Here is an 11,617-nt window from a genome sequence, read left to right as displayed (position 1 = left end):
CGGGCTCGAACCCACAAACCATGAGATCATGACCTGAGCCGAGGTCGGACGCTTAACCGACTGAGCCACCCAGGTGCCCCGGCTCTATTTAACCTTTGACAGACGGCCAGACGGTTTTCTGTAGTGGCTTTCCCCATTTTGACATTCCCACCAGCGGGGCACAGGGCTTCCAACCACCCTGTCCTTCCCGAACCTCATTCCCACCCAACTTTTGATTATAGCCGGCCCTCGTGGATGAGAAATGGTATCTCGTGATTTTGACCCACGGCTGATGAGCTGAGCATTTGTTCCCATGCTTGTGGGCCATTTGTTTCTCTTCCGTGAAGGAATGTCTGTTCACAATCCCGGCCCATCTAAAACCTGGGCTACTTGTAGAAAGCCAGGCCAAGGGGCCAGGCCCTGAGTCCACACTCCTCGACCCAGAGTCTGTTTCCCAGGCCTCACAGAGGGACTCCGTTATCCCTCCCGGGAGGGTGGGCGTCTCCCCCACCGGGCACCCTCTGTCTCCAGCTCCCTCGCATCCACTGCCTTGACCGGCTTCAGACGCCGCATGACGCACGCTTCCCAGGGACCACGGTGCCTCCACCCTTCAGGGCCCAGGCCCAGCAGCTGGTTTTCATATCAAGGAAAAGGGAAAATGCCGATCGTCTCAGAGGTGACCGCAGACAAGTCAGCACCTGTTCCTCACCCGCTGTGACACGGCCACAACCTCAGCTGCCACAGGCCGGCCGCCTCCGCAGCCCAGAGGTCGAGCCCGCAGCTCCCCCGGATGCCTGCCCGGCCTGATGGACGGGTGGCGGGGGCGGGGGGGGGAGTACGGCTCCCCCCCGGCGCACTGTGCTGCGGGAGGGGCGCCGGCCAGGCCAGCCGCAGCCCCCTCGGGCCGGGCCCTCCCTCACCCTGCTTATTTAAACTTTCCTGAACTTTCCACAGTTTGTAAGTTGAGCTCCTATAACTTTGAGAATCAAGGGAAATGGTAAAAAAAAACAAAACCCAACCATGGCTGCTGGCTGACTTGGCTGAGACATTTCAGGGTTGCTTCCTCTGTGGCTGCCCAGGGCTGGGTACTAGGCTGAAAACACAGGGGCAGCGCTTGCTGGGCCTGTCGTGGGGGGGGGGGGGGCGGCTCAGGACCTCCTACAACCCTCTGGGCTGGGGCGTTTGTTTAACCAGTGACCCCCTACCCCCCAACCTCATGCCATTGCCTCTGACTGTGTGTGGGGATGTGGGGGTGGGGGTGGGGTCTTGGCCTCTGTGAATCCACTGCCCTGGGGTGGAGGGGGGCACAAAAGGCACAGAGAGGGAAAGGGGCCTGAGAACAGAGACGAGGCTTAGCTGGGGGCCTGAGGTCTAGCCTTGGAGCCGGGGAGGGACCTACGAGTTGGGGGATTCTGAACTGTCCTTCAAGGAGGGTTAGGATTTCTAAAAGGCAGTAATGGCATTCAGACAGAGGCCGGCACGCCCAGAGGCCTGGCACCCAGGGGAGCTGGCTGAGGGCTGTTTTCTGGGGGGGTGAAGGAAAGCAAGGCGAGAGGCCAGCTCGGGCTGCCTGTCCCCGGGCCCAATTGCCTGGCCACCAGCCTACCTCCCTGATGGCTTTCCTAAGTACTAAGGAAACGTCTGGTCCTCTCCCTCGCCTTTGCCCGGTCCCCGGGTCCTGTAAACCTCTTCCCTGGAGCCCCACGGGCTGGCTCTCCCAGACAGCACGCCTCTCCTTCACGGGATTGGGCCTCAGGACCTGCTTCCTGCTCCCACAGCGGCCCAGCTGGGCCCGCCACCCACCACCTGCTACCCGCCCACGTGGACCCCCCTCTGCCCCCGCCGCCTTCAGCTTTGGCAGGCTCTGGGCCCCAAGGCCCCTCTGCTCACTGATTACACAGCAGCCGGTGGGCTCCGGAGCCAGAGTGAGAGATTTATTGTGGTTTTTAGGGGGCGTTTAGGAGCCGACGTGATAATGTCTGTGAATGCACTCTGTAAACTGTGACGGGGGAGTTCCACGCACACGTGAGGGGCTGTGGCTGGGGAGGGCGCGGGAGCCCAGCCCCCAGATCACATCCCGGGGCTCAGCGGGGAAGCCCCTCCAGTCCCGGGGGTGGAGAAGCCCTCCTGCATGAGTCCCAGGAGCCCCAGGCTGCATCTACTGGAGCAGGACCTTCCTGGGTCTGTCTGCATCACCAGGCAACACTGAAATGAGCTGTGAGCCAGAAAATTGCTCTGGTCCCTCCCTCACCCAAGAGGCCCCGTTGCACTGCAGTGACACCCTTCCAGGCTGCAGTGGGGAGAACTCAGGCCTCCCAACCCCTGCTGTGGGGGGACTGAGCTACCAAGGCGACAGCAGCTGCACCGGGCTCTCTTCTGGGAAGAGGAGCTGCCCACAGGGAGAGGGGCTCAGCCATTCTACCCTTCCGGCTAAATGTTACCAGCTGGGGAGTTCTCTCCTGGGCCAAACGTTTGCTGAACACCTACTATGTGCTCGGCCCTGCTCTGGACGCTGGGGGTACAGCAGGGATCAAGACAAATAAAAATCCCTATTCTCCCACGACTTACGTCTTCTTGGGGGAGGGGTGGTGAAGACAGACAATACACAGCTGAATAAAGATGATTTTAAATGCTGGTTGTCACTACAGAGAAGGAAAAATAGGAGCCCTGGGAACTGCTGACGCTGGGGGAGGAGGCAGGAAAGTCCTCGCTGAGGGTCCCTCAGCCCTCTCCCCACGGCCTCCCGGATGATCCCAAGCCCTGAGGGCAGAGTCCTCCCAGGACCTGTCAATCATTAGACCAAGGCACAGTAGGCTCCGCAGCCTCCCAGGCCTGCGGTCAAGGGGCTGACAGGGGGGTCAGGTGTTCCCCATCTGGCCAAGGTGGGGGGCTGCCAAGTCCCCGGCCGGGCTGTCTGCGTTTCATCCTGGAGCTGATGAGGGGCAGTGGGGTGGGCACAGCCCGAGGACACAGACACAGCTCGAAGAGGTGCTTGCGCCGTCTGCCCCCATTTTCCAGCTGAGGAGACTGAGGCCCAGAGGGCCCCAGCTGGCAGAGGGGGAGTTTGAACTTAGATCTGCTTGTTTTCTAAAACAGACAGCACTGGAAATTGTGCCCATGGGCTCCTAAGGACAGCAAGAGATTGGGGCTGGTTGCCTTCACCGATCTCGGGAGTGAAGAGAAGCCAGCCAATGCTGTTACAATGTTGCTGGTGCCAGGGTATTCTTTCCAGAGCTGAGCTGTCTAATCCCATCCCCAGCACAGCTAGATGATGGCGGAACCGAAAGCAATGTTCTCATTTTACACACGGGGAAACTGAGGCCCGGTGAGGTTGTGTAACTTGCCCAAAGCCATACAGCTGGTATGCCCTTGGGGCCCACGCTCTTGACTGTTCCTTTCTGTCTCCCTCATAAAGGTCACACACCTTGAGCCTTGGGTTTGCCACAGCAGCTTCACTACGGTCTCTTAACTCAAGTTGGTCTTCCTATGATCTGCCCTACACTTTTTACACACACGGAAACTGAGGCCCCGAGCAGGCCAGTCACAGCGGGGAGGTTGGGAAATCAGGATTGGAACTCGGGCCACCTCACCCCAGAGCCCAAGCACTGAACCTCCTGGCTCCCTCCTCTTCGCCCCCTCGTCTGCTGTCTTGTGTGTGGCCCCCTGCAAACCCACAGAGGCTCGGCTGTTCTCCCGTTTCACAGATGGGCACATCGAGGCTCAGAAAGGTGTTTTGTGATTTGTCCGTGGTTGCTGGCTGTTGAACTAGGCCTGCCTTCTGGCCCCTTCACGGAGGGGGCACCTGGCTGGGTCACTGCGGCCAGGAGATGGTTGGGAGGGAGATGACAGGGTCCTGGACATTTGCCTGGGTGTGCAAGGCTCTGGGAGAGAGGACTGCTCAGAGCCAGCTCAGGGACCCAGGTGCCTGCATCTCTTCCAGTCCATACCGGTCCTACCTCCTGGACTCAGCTCTGGGACTTGCCCCTGAAGAGGTCTCACTCCCCAGCAGGGCGGGGGCACTCTGGAGGGGCATGAAGGCTTCTGGCTTCATGTCCTACGAACCTGTGACCTCAACAAGGTCATCTCTTCTGAACTTGTCTCTTCCCTGTAAAACGGACCCTGGGTGTCTGGCTGGGTTTGTGACACAGGTTTTTAATGAAACCTGTGGTGCAGCTGGTGGCTGGAACGGGGTGGCCCTTGGTTGCCCCCCACCCCCCTTCTCTGCTCAGGAAGCAGGAAGATGAAAGGATCCTGGAGAAATCTGCCCTGGGGAGGCATCACGGCTGCCTTGGCCAACAAGGGCTGTCTGGGCTCTTCTGTCCCTCCCATGGGCACTGGCCAGCTGCTGCCCTCACACCCCGTGGCCCCGAGGCCTGTTGGGACCTGACAGGTGCCAGAGAGGCTGGGTTGGACCCTCTCGGAGCTTCCTGGACATTCCCCAGGTGGATTGCATCTTCTGGGAGGGATCTGATGCCAGTCTGAGGGCAGTGGCAGCAGAGGCCCTGAAGCCTTGGCAGTGGGATTAAGGTGGAGAAAAATGAAGCGTGGAAATCATTAGCTTCCTTGGTTGGCAAGAGCCACCCTGAACGAACATTTGAGGCTTTTAAAATGAGCATCAGCTGCAGGGACCGGTGCCCTGTGCCCGCCATGGCCCAGGCCGCCTAGTGGAATCCCGATCCCGGCCGTTCTTCGGTTGCCACTCAGCCAACACTCACTGAGTGCCTACTGTGGGCCAGGCCCAGAGCCAGGAGAGGAGGGAGAATTCAGCCAGAGAGCAGCAGCCCTGTGGCGAGAGCGCAGCCGCAGAGGCCGCGGTGCCAGCCGGCAAGGAATCAGACAGGGCGGGGCAGGCGCCACCACCTCCTGGGGGCTGTGGGAGAGGGGAGGCACTGGGTGGGCCCCTGAAGGGGGGGGAGCAGTGCCAGGAGGTTTCCCAAAAGAGGGGCCTTAGGCGGCGGGGGTTGGCCTCCCATGGAGAGGGACCTGCAAAGGCCCTGGGGTATGAAAGGCGGTGAACAAGAGAAAGCACAGGCCTCTGGGGCCAGGCAGGTGGGCCTGGTGGGGCCTGGTGTGAACTGCAGGCTGGTGTTCCGTCAGGACCGCTGCCAATCCGAGGGGGGTGGCTTCTGCCTGAGCTTCCTCTTTTCCAAACTAAGCTGGAAATGTGGATTTTTATGGGAAAATTCCCGATTTTTAAATGTTTGTTATTAATTTTAATTAAAAACAAAAAATTACTACGGGGGGGTCACACCAAGCTGGCTTCGGCTGGATCGGGCCTGTGGGCCAAGTTTCTGATCTCCAGTGGCAGAGGTGATGGGGAGGAGACGCGGAGGTGGAGCAGGCTGCTTAGAATGGGGGGGCTGGGCAGGAGGAGGGGGCTGGGCAGGGTGGGCCTGTTGGATGGTGGGGGTGTGTGTGTGAAGGGAGAGGTGGGGTGGGGTGTGCCAGTTAGTTGGATGGAGGGGGTTTTTTGAAGGGGTGGGGTGGGCCCGTTGGGTGGAGGGGGGGTTGGCCTAACCTCTACCAGCGGCGCCACTGCGTGGAAGGGGGGGGTTGGGCGCGGGTGGGCGGGAGCTGGAGGCAGGGCCCCCCCCACCCCAGCCCCGCGCGCCGCGGCCGCCCGCCGCCTCCATCCGGGCCTCTCCCCACCTCCCGCCCGCCCGCCCCCGCCCGCGCCCCTCCCCCGCCGGCGCGCACGGCTCCCGCCGCCCCTCCTCCGCCCGCCCGCCCGCCCTCCGCCCGCTCTCCCCGGCTCCCTCCCGGTCTCTCTTAAGTGCCATCGAGGGGCGCCGGGAATTGCAGCCAGTAAATCGCGTCCCACCACTCAGCAGCGGGGCCACCGCAGCGGCGCCGCCCGCGCCCGCCAGGAGCCCGCGCCGCCCGGGCGCCTCTCCAGGGCCCACGAGGCCCGCCCCCCACCCGGCGCGGCGCTGCGCAGGGCCTGCCCCCGGGCCGGCCGGGGCGCGCGGGGCCCGCGCTGGAGGCGAGGACGCGGCGGCCGCGGGGCGCACGGCCCGGAGCGCGCGGCCCGCGCCCCCGCGCGCCCTGCCCGCGCCCGCGCCCCGCGCTCCGGAGCCCGGCCCCGCTGCCCGGGCTCTCCTGCGGGACCGATGCCGGCCCTCCGGCCGCCAGGGTAAGGGGGCAGCGCGGGCGCGGCAGGGTGAGGCGGGAGGGCGGGTGGGCGCTCGCCCCGGGGACCCGGTGCCTGCCCAGCGCCAGCGTCTGGCACGTGGGGGCGTCTCAAGTTCCCTCTGGAGGCCGGACAGGTGGCGAGAGCGCGGGGGTGTGATGCTCTAAGGCTGGCGCTTACTGCGTGCCTACTGTGCGCCAGGTATGACCGGCCCTTCTGGAGTGGGGGGGGTTTGTCCCCACTGTACAGATGAGAAAACAGAGGCTAAAAAAGGGCAAATAGCTCGCCCAGGGGGTCCCCAGGTAGGAAGTGGCCAAGCCAGGATTTGAGCCCTAGGCCGCTTGACGCCAAAGCCAGAGCTCTCCCCACGAGGGCACACACAGCCACAGAGTGAGGGTATGAATATTTCATTGTAGGAAAGAAGAAAAAAAAAATCAGCCATTGTCCCACCACCATAATGCAGCCACTGTAGGCATCGAGGTTCTTTATTTCGGCCTTGTTCTTTTTCCCCCTTTCTTTAAGAGTGTGTGCTTGGGGGTCATTCGGACCCCGGTTCCATCCTGGCCATGGCACCAAGAAGCTGAGAGAGGCTTTGAGCAAGTCCCTTAGGTTTGGGGACCTGGGTCTCCAGCCTAGGAAAATGGGGACACTCCCAGGGTTCCTGAGGGGGGTTCGGTGAGACCTGGGGGTGGCCCCGAAGGAACAGTGGGACACTGGGAAGGGCCAGGGCCATGGGTTCAGCAGAGATTTGCGGAGCAGCTAGTAAGTGCACCGCCAGTGCTGGGCCCCCGGGGGCGGTGGGGGCAGCCCTGCCCACAGGCTTCCAGGCAGGAGGCCTCTGTCCAGCACAGTGGAGCTGCCTCACCCCACCCCCTGCCTTTGCCAGGCTCCTGCCTCCTCCTGGAGTGCTGGGAGGGGAGCAGCACCCTCGACTTCACCTCCTCCAGGAAGTGAATTGGCTCCAGGAGGGGGAGGCCAACATGGCTCAGAATTTCGCACCCAGGGTCACACGTGGGGGCTGGCTGCTTCTAAGCCCGGGCCTGGGTTTGGGGCCCTCCTGGGACCTTCTGGGCTCCAGTTTCCTTATCTTACCCCAGACCAATGACATCACCTCCACCAGCACCCAAATTGGAGACCCCAGGTCTGTGGCCTCCCAGACACCTCTCCCTGCCCATTTATCCAGGCAACCACAGGGCTCTGTCGGTCCTGCCCCTTAAATGTCTGTCCCTCCTTTTACCCTCTGGCCTCGACATCCCACCCCTCTTCCCCAGCCTCAACCATCAGTCTGGGACAGGATGGCCTTTCTAAAGGCAGCTCCGAGCTTCTGAACTCTTCAAGCTGTCCACAGAGCCAAACTAGGCCACACTCCGGAGCTGTCCCTTGAGGCTAGCCTTCTGTGTGGTCTTCCCTGCCCACTTCTGCAGCCTGACCCCTGTGAGCAGCATGTCCCCTAGTCACCGGGCCCCTGAACCCCGGGTCTCCTCTATCCGAGCTGGTCTCTTCCCCACACATCCCTTCCTTCGCGTCTTCTCGCCTGTCGACCTGCTCCTCCTCAGGGCCCAGCTGGGTTTTCCTCCTCCCTGGGGCGGGTAGACTCCCTGCTCCTTCCCGTGGGCACCCCTTGCCCTTGACAGCTCCACCAGTATGGCTCTCACGTGGCGCAGCACGGCGAAACTTGCTTCTGGGTCGGCCTCCCCCGCCAGACTGGGCGCTCCAGGACAGTAGGGGCCTGGGCTGATGCGTGCCCAGGGCCAGACCCAGAGCGGCCAGCTGGGCGAGCTTCGAGAAATGAAGGGTGGTGGGTCTGGCAGAAGCAGATGAACCTAAGCTCCTTAAGGGGCTCTCATAACCCCGTGGGCGTCCGTGAGGAGTGGAAAGTCATAAGCCTCCCGTGTCCTCCGGGTCTGCTTCTGGTGAGCAGGGCGCCCTAGACCAAGGAGCTGAGCACCAGATTTGCTCCCAGATGCCTGCAGGCCTTGACCCTCAGCCATCGCCGTCAGGGGCCAAGGTCCCACGGAGATTTGCTGGCGCAGTGGTGGTGGGCACTCGGGTGGCAGGGCCCTCCCTGCCCCGTCCCCTGGGTTCGCCAGCCCCCTCTGCGCCATGGAGCCCACCCCTGACGTCCTCCCGGGGAACAGGGAGAGTTATGTCAGGCCCTCTGGCCAAGCGCCAGGGCTCCCCACGGAACTATAAATTGACCTGTCGGGAGAGGGAAGAGATTAATGTCGGCCATCTTCATTAGCGCGGCCCCCAGGGTGACGGCGGCTGCCCTGAGCTGGCTGATTGGAGAGGGTGTGAGTGAGTGAGGGGATTGAGGGGGGTTGCGCTCCCCCCAGAAAGGCAAGGGGCAGGGGCCAGGGCCTGCCAGAGAGCCGTGGTCTCTTCCTACTGTTAGAAGGGCCGTCCCCCTGGCCTCTGCTCCTGGCAGCAGGCGTGCGCTTTGATGGAGGACCTGTGTGCTAATTGGGAGCAGAGATGCGCGCCCCGCAGCTCCACAGGGCTCCCGGGCTGACACCGCCAGCATCTGTGGGGCCTTCATTAGAGGCCTTTCCCCTGACCAGAAAGGAGCCTGCTGTGGGCTGGGGGGAGGCTTTCCTCCTTCCCCTCTTCCTCCCCTGCCCTCCCCCTCCCCCTCTTTACTGCGTTGATGATGGAGAAGGAGGCAGCCTTGGTGTGTGGAAGGGACGATGAGGATTGGGAGATGGGAGAGGTTTAAGACCTTATGTGTTCTCATGGCCATGTGACCTTGGGCTGGGCCCTCTGTTGCGCTGCACTTGAGCGTCCTGGTCCGTGGCCCAGCATGGTCGTGGCCCCCCCCCCCGCCCGGGGTGAGCGGGGATCGGGTAAGGGGGTGCGTATGGATTCATCTTTGGAAATGAGGACAAGGCTGAGCCTGGGGATGAAGCACAGACTCAAGCCCAGTTCCTTGCGTTCAAATCCTCGTGCTGCCCCCTCTCACGAGGCCCTGGGCCCTCTGAGCCTCAGTTTCCCTGTCTGGGGAAGGTTGGGGGCCAGGGCTGGTCTTGTGGGGTGGGAGCCCCTTTCGGCAGGCGGAAGCAGAGCCTCCTTGCTGAGTGTAGGCCGCTGTGGGAAGTGACTACGGCCTCAGGTCAGGTTGGCTCGTTCCATCGTTCATTTGCTCCCTCATTCATTCATCCAGGACCTGCCTCTTGTACCCACAGAGGGGTTCAGGGGTGGCCTTTTCCTCTGCTGGCCTCCCTGGGGAAATACGTCCAGGAACAGGCTGCGTGAGCTGCTGGGATTGCTAGAAAATAGACTTTCTAAGGCTAGGGCTGTCTGGAAGGCTCCAAAGGGACACCCGTGAGGTGCAGCCTTTGCTTACAGCCTTTCCTTGCAGACCTTCTGCACCAGCCTCTGATGTAGGGGCACCCAGCGAGCCACCAAATTCCTGGCCCCTTGAGTCCCTCAGACCGGGCTGTTGACCAGGGTGTGAGCAGGGGACGCTTTGCTGAGTATTTGAGGACTGAGAGCCTGTTCTCCAGGCCCACTCCTCTGACCGCCAGCCTTGCCTGTGCATCCAGGGCTGGGGAGGGGCGGGGGCGGGTCCACCTTGCTACCTGGCATCGCTGGCCTCCAGCCGGTGCCTCACATTGGGCTCCAGGAGCACCTGGTTGGCCAGATGCCTGCTCGAGGCTGGGGGTAGGCAGCGGCTGGGCCTGGACCGCTGCATGGGATGGCTGAGTGATTTGGGCTGTGCCTCTTGCTAGCTGAGGCTCGCTATGTGAGACATGTGACTTCGCTTCTCCGAGCCTCAGTTTCCCCATTTGTACAATGGGATGGCACTGTGCTAACTGCCTGGCACACGCCTGACGCAGCATAGACCAGAGAGCACGGTTTTGTGGTCATTTCTGCATCAGGCGGCCGCCCTGACTTCTGCTTGCTGCCCAGAGAACCTTGGGCTTCTCTGTGGCCCAGATCTCTCCATCCACCTACCGGGGAGTACTGGGCACCCCCTGTGCCCTGTGGAGTGTTTGAACAAAAAGCGTCTGGTTCTGGAGTCAGAGCACCCAGCACGGAGTTACGGCTCTGTAGCCCACCAGCGGTGTGGCCTTGGGCACAACACATTACCTCTCTGTGCCTCTGTTGTCTCATTTGGAGCTGAACTGAGATGTCTGTAAACTGAAAACCACAGAGCACTTTGCACTCATGTGTCCCCCTGTGGAGGATGGAGCCCTGGGCCAGGACTGTGTGCCCTGGGTGGAGCTCCTGCTCCCGGGGCCTTGCATTGTGACTTTGGGCGCATCTGTGAAAGGGGGCATCTGCCTACCTCCCAGAGCTCTTCGGAGAATGAAAAGACATGTGGAGCGGCCGAGAGGGGCTGCTCGTGGGAGGGATTGAAGGGCCGGAAGCTCTCTTGGAACAGCTCTGGCCCCGGAGAGGTGTCTACCCTCCTGGGGCCCCAGTTTCCCAACTGGAAAATGGAACCAGACACCCCGCTGGCCCCTGGTCCCTAGGTCTCTGCGATTCCGCGTCCGATCAGAATTTTAGCCATTCTGTGTCGCACGCATCCGAACGGGCTGCAGCCTGATCTGACAGGAGAGGTGCTGAAATCTACCATCATCCGGACTTTAATATATCGAGATTGCCCTTTGAAAGTCACGTGCCGAGCGGCGGATGATGAAGAGGTGCCTATTGTTGCCGCCTCGCGCCGTGCCCAGCCGGTGCCGCCTGGCAGGCTCCCGTCGCAGGAGCTGGCAACATGGCTGTCTGCCTCCGCCTCTCCCGAGCAGGCAGGAATCACTAACGCGTTAGCAGTTTCATTAAGCCTCTCGCCAGCCTCCCCGCCTCCCGCCCGGGCCTCCTCGGTAATTATTTTCCCAGCCCTTCCACTCGCAGCCCCTTAGCGAGCTCTTCGTTATTGGCCGAGTGGCCCCCGCAGGCCGGGCTGCTGGGACTGGGCTCTGCCGAGGGCCCCCCCCCGTGGGCACCCCCCCCTGCCTTCCTGCGTTGCCATTTAAGCTTTGTGTCCCCCTGAGGCCTCCGTGAAAATGCAGATCTGCTGCCTGCCAGGGGTGACGCTTAACCCGTTATTACACACCCGGCACATGTAAGTCTCCTCGGCACAGCCCACCTCCATTTAATCAAGCGAAAAGTTTCTTCTGGGGCTGTCACCGGGGGGACCCAGCTGTGAGGGAGATGGGATTTCTTGTGCTGCGAAGCCGTGGGCATCCAGGGCCCCGGGTGTGTGTGGTGGCAGGGGGGCAGGCGGCACTTGCAGCGTGGGGCACGCGCGGAGACTGAGGGGCAGGTATGTACGGCGTGGGACCGGGGGGCGTGAGAGCGTTATCTTCCTGGCACGCAGACCCACAGCGTGGGACCCAGGGGGGCCCAACACCCCGTCCTCCTGGCCACGATGATTGCCTGAGAAATGGGCACGTGGCCTATCTGAGCCCATCAGGGGCTACCCTGGAACTTTAGTCCTGGCTGTGGGGCTGCCCTGTGCTCTTCCACCGGCCGCGTCTAGGGTCGAGAGTCTCCGGTAACGTT

This window comes from Hyaena hyaena, unplaced genomic scaffold (assembly GCF_003009895.1).
Source record: "Hyaena hyaena isolate Hyena2069 unplaced genomic scaffold, ASM300989v1 scaffold_4, whole genome shotgun sequence".
Lineage (NCBI taxonomy): Eukaryota > Metazoa > Chordata > Mammalia > Carnivora > Hyaenidae > Hyaena > Hyaena hyaena.
This window is presented reverse-complemented; position numbering follows the sequence as displayed.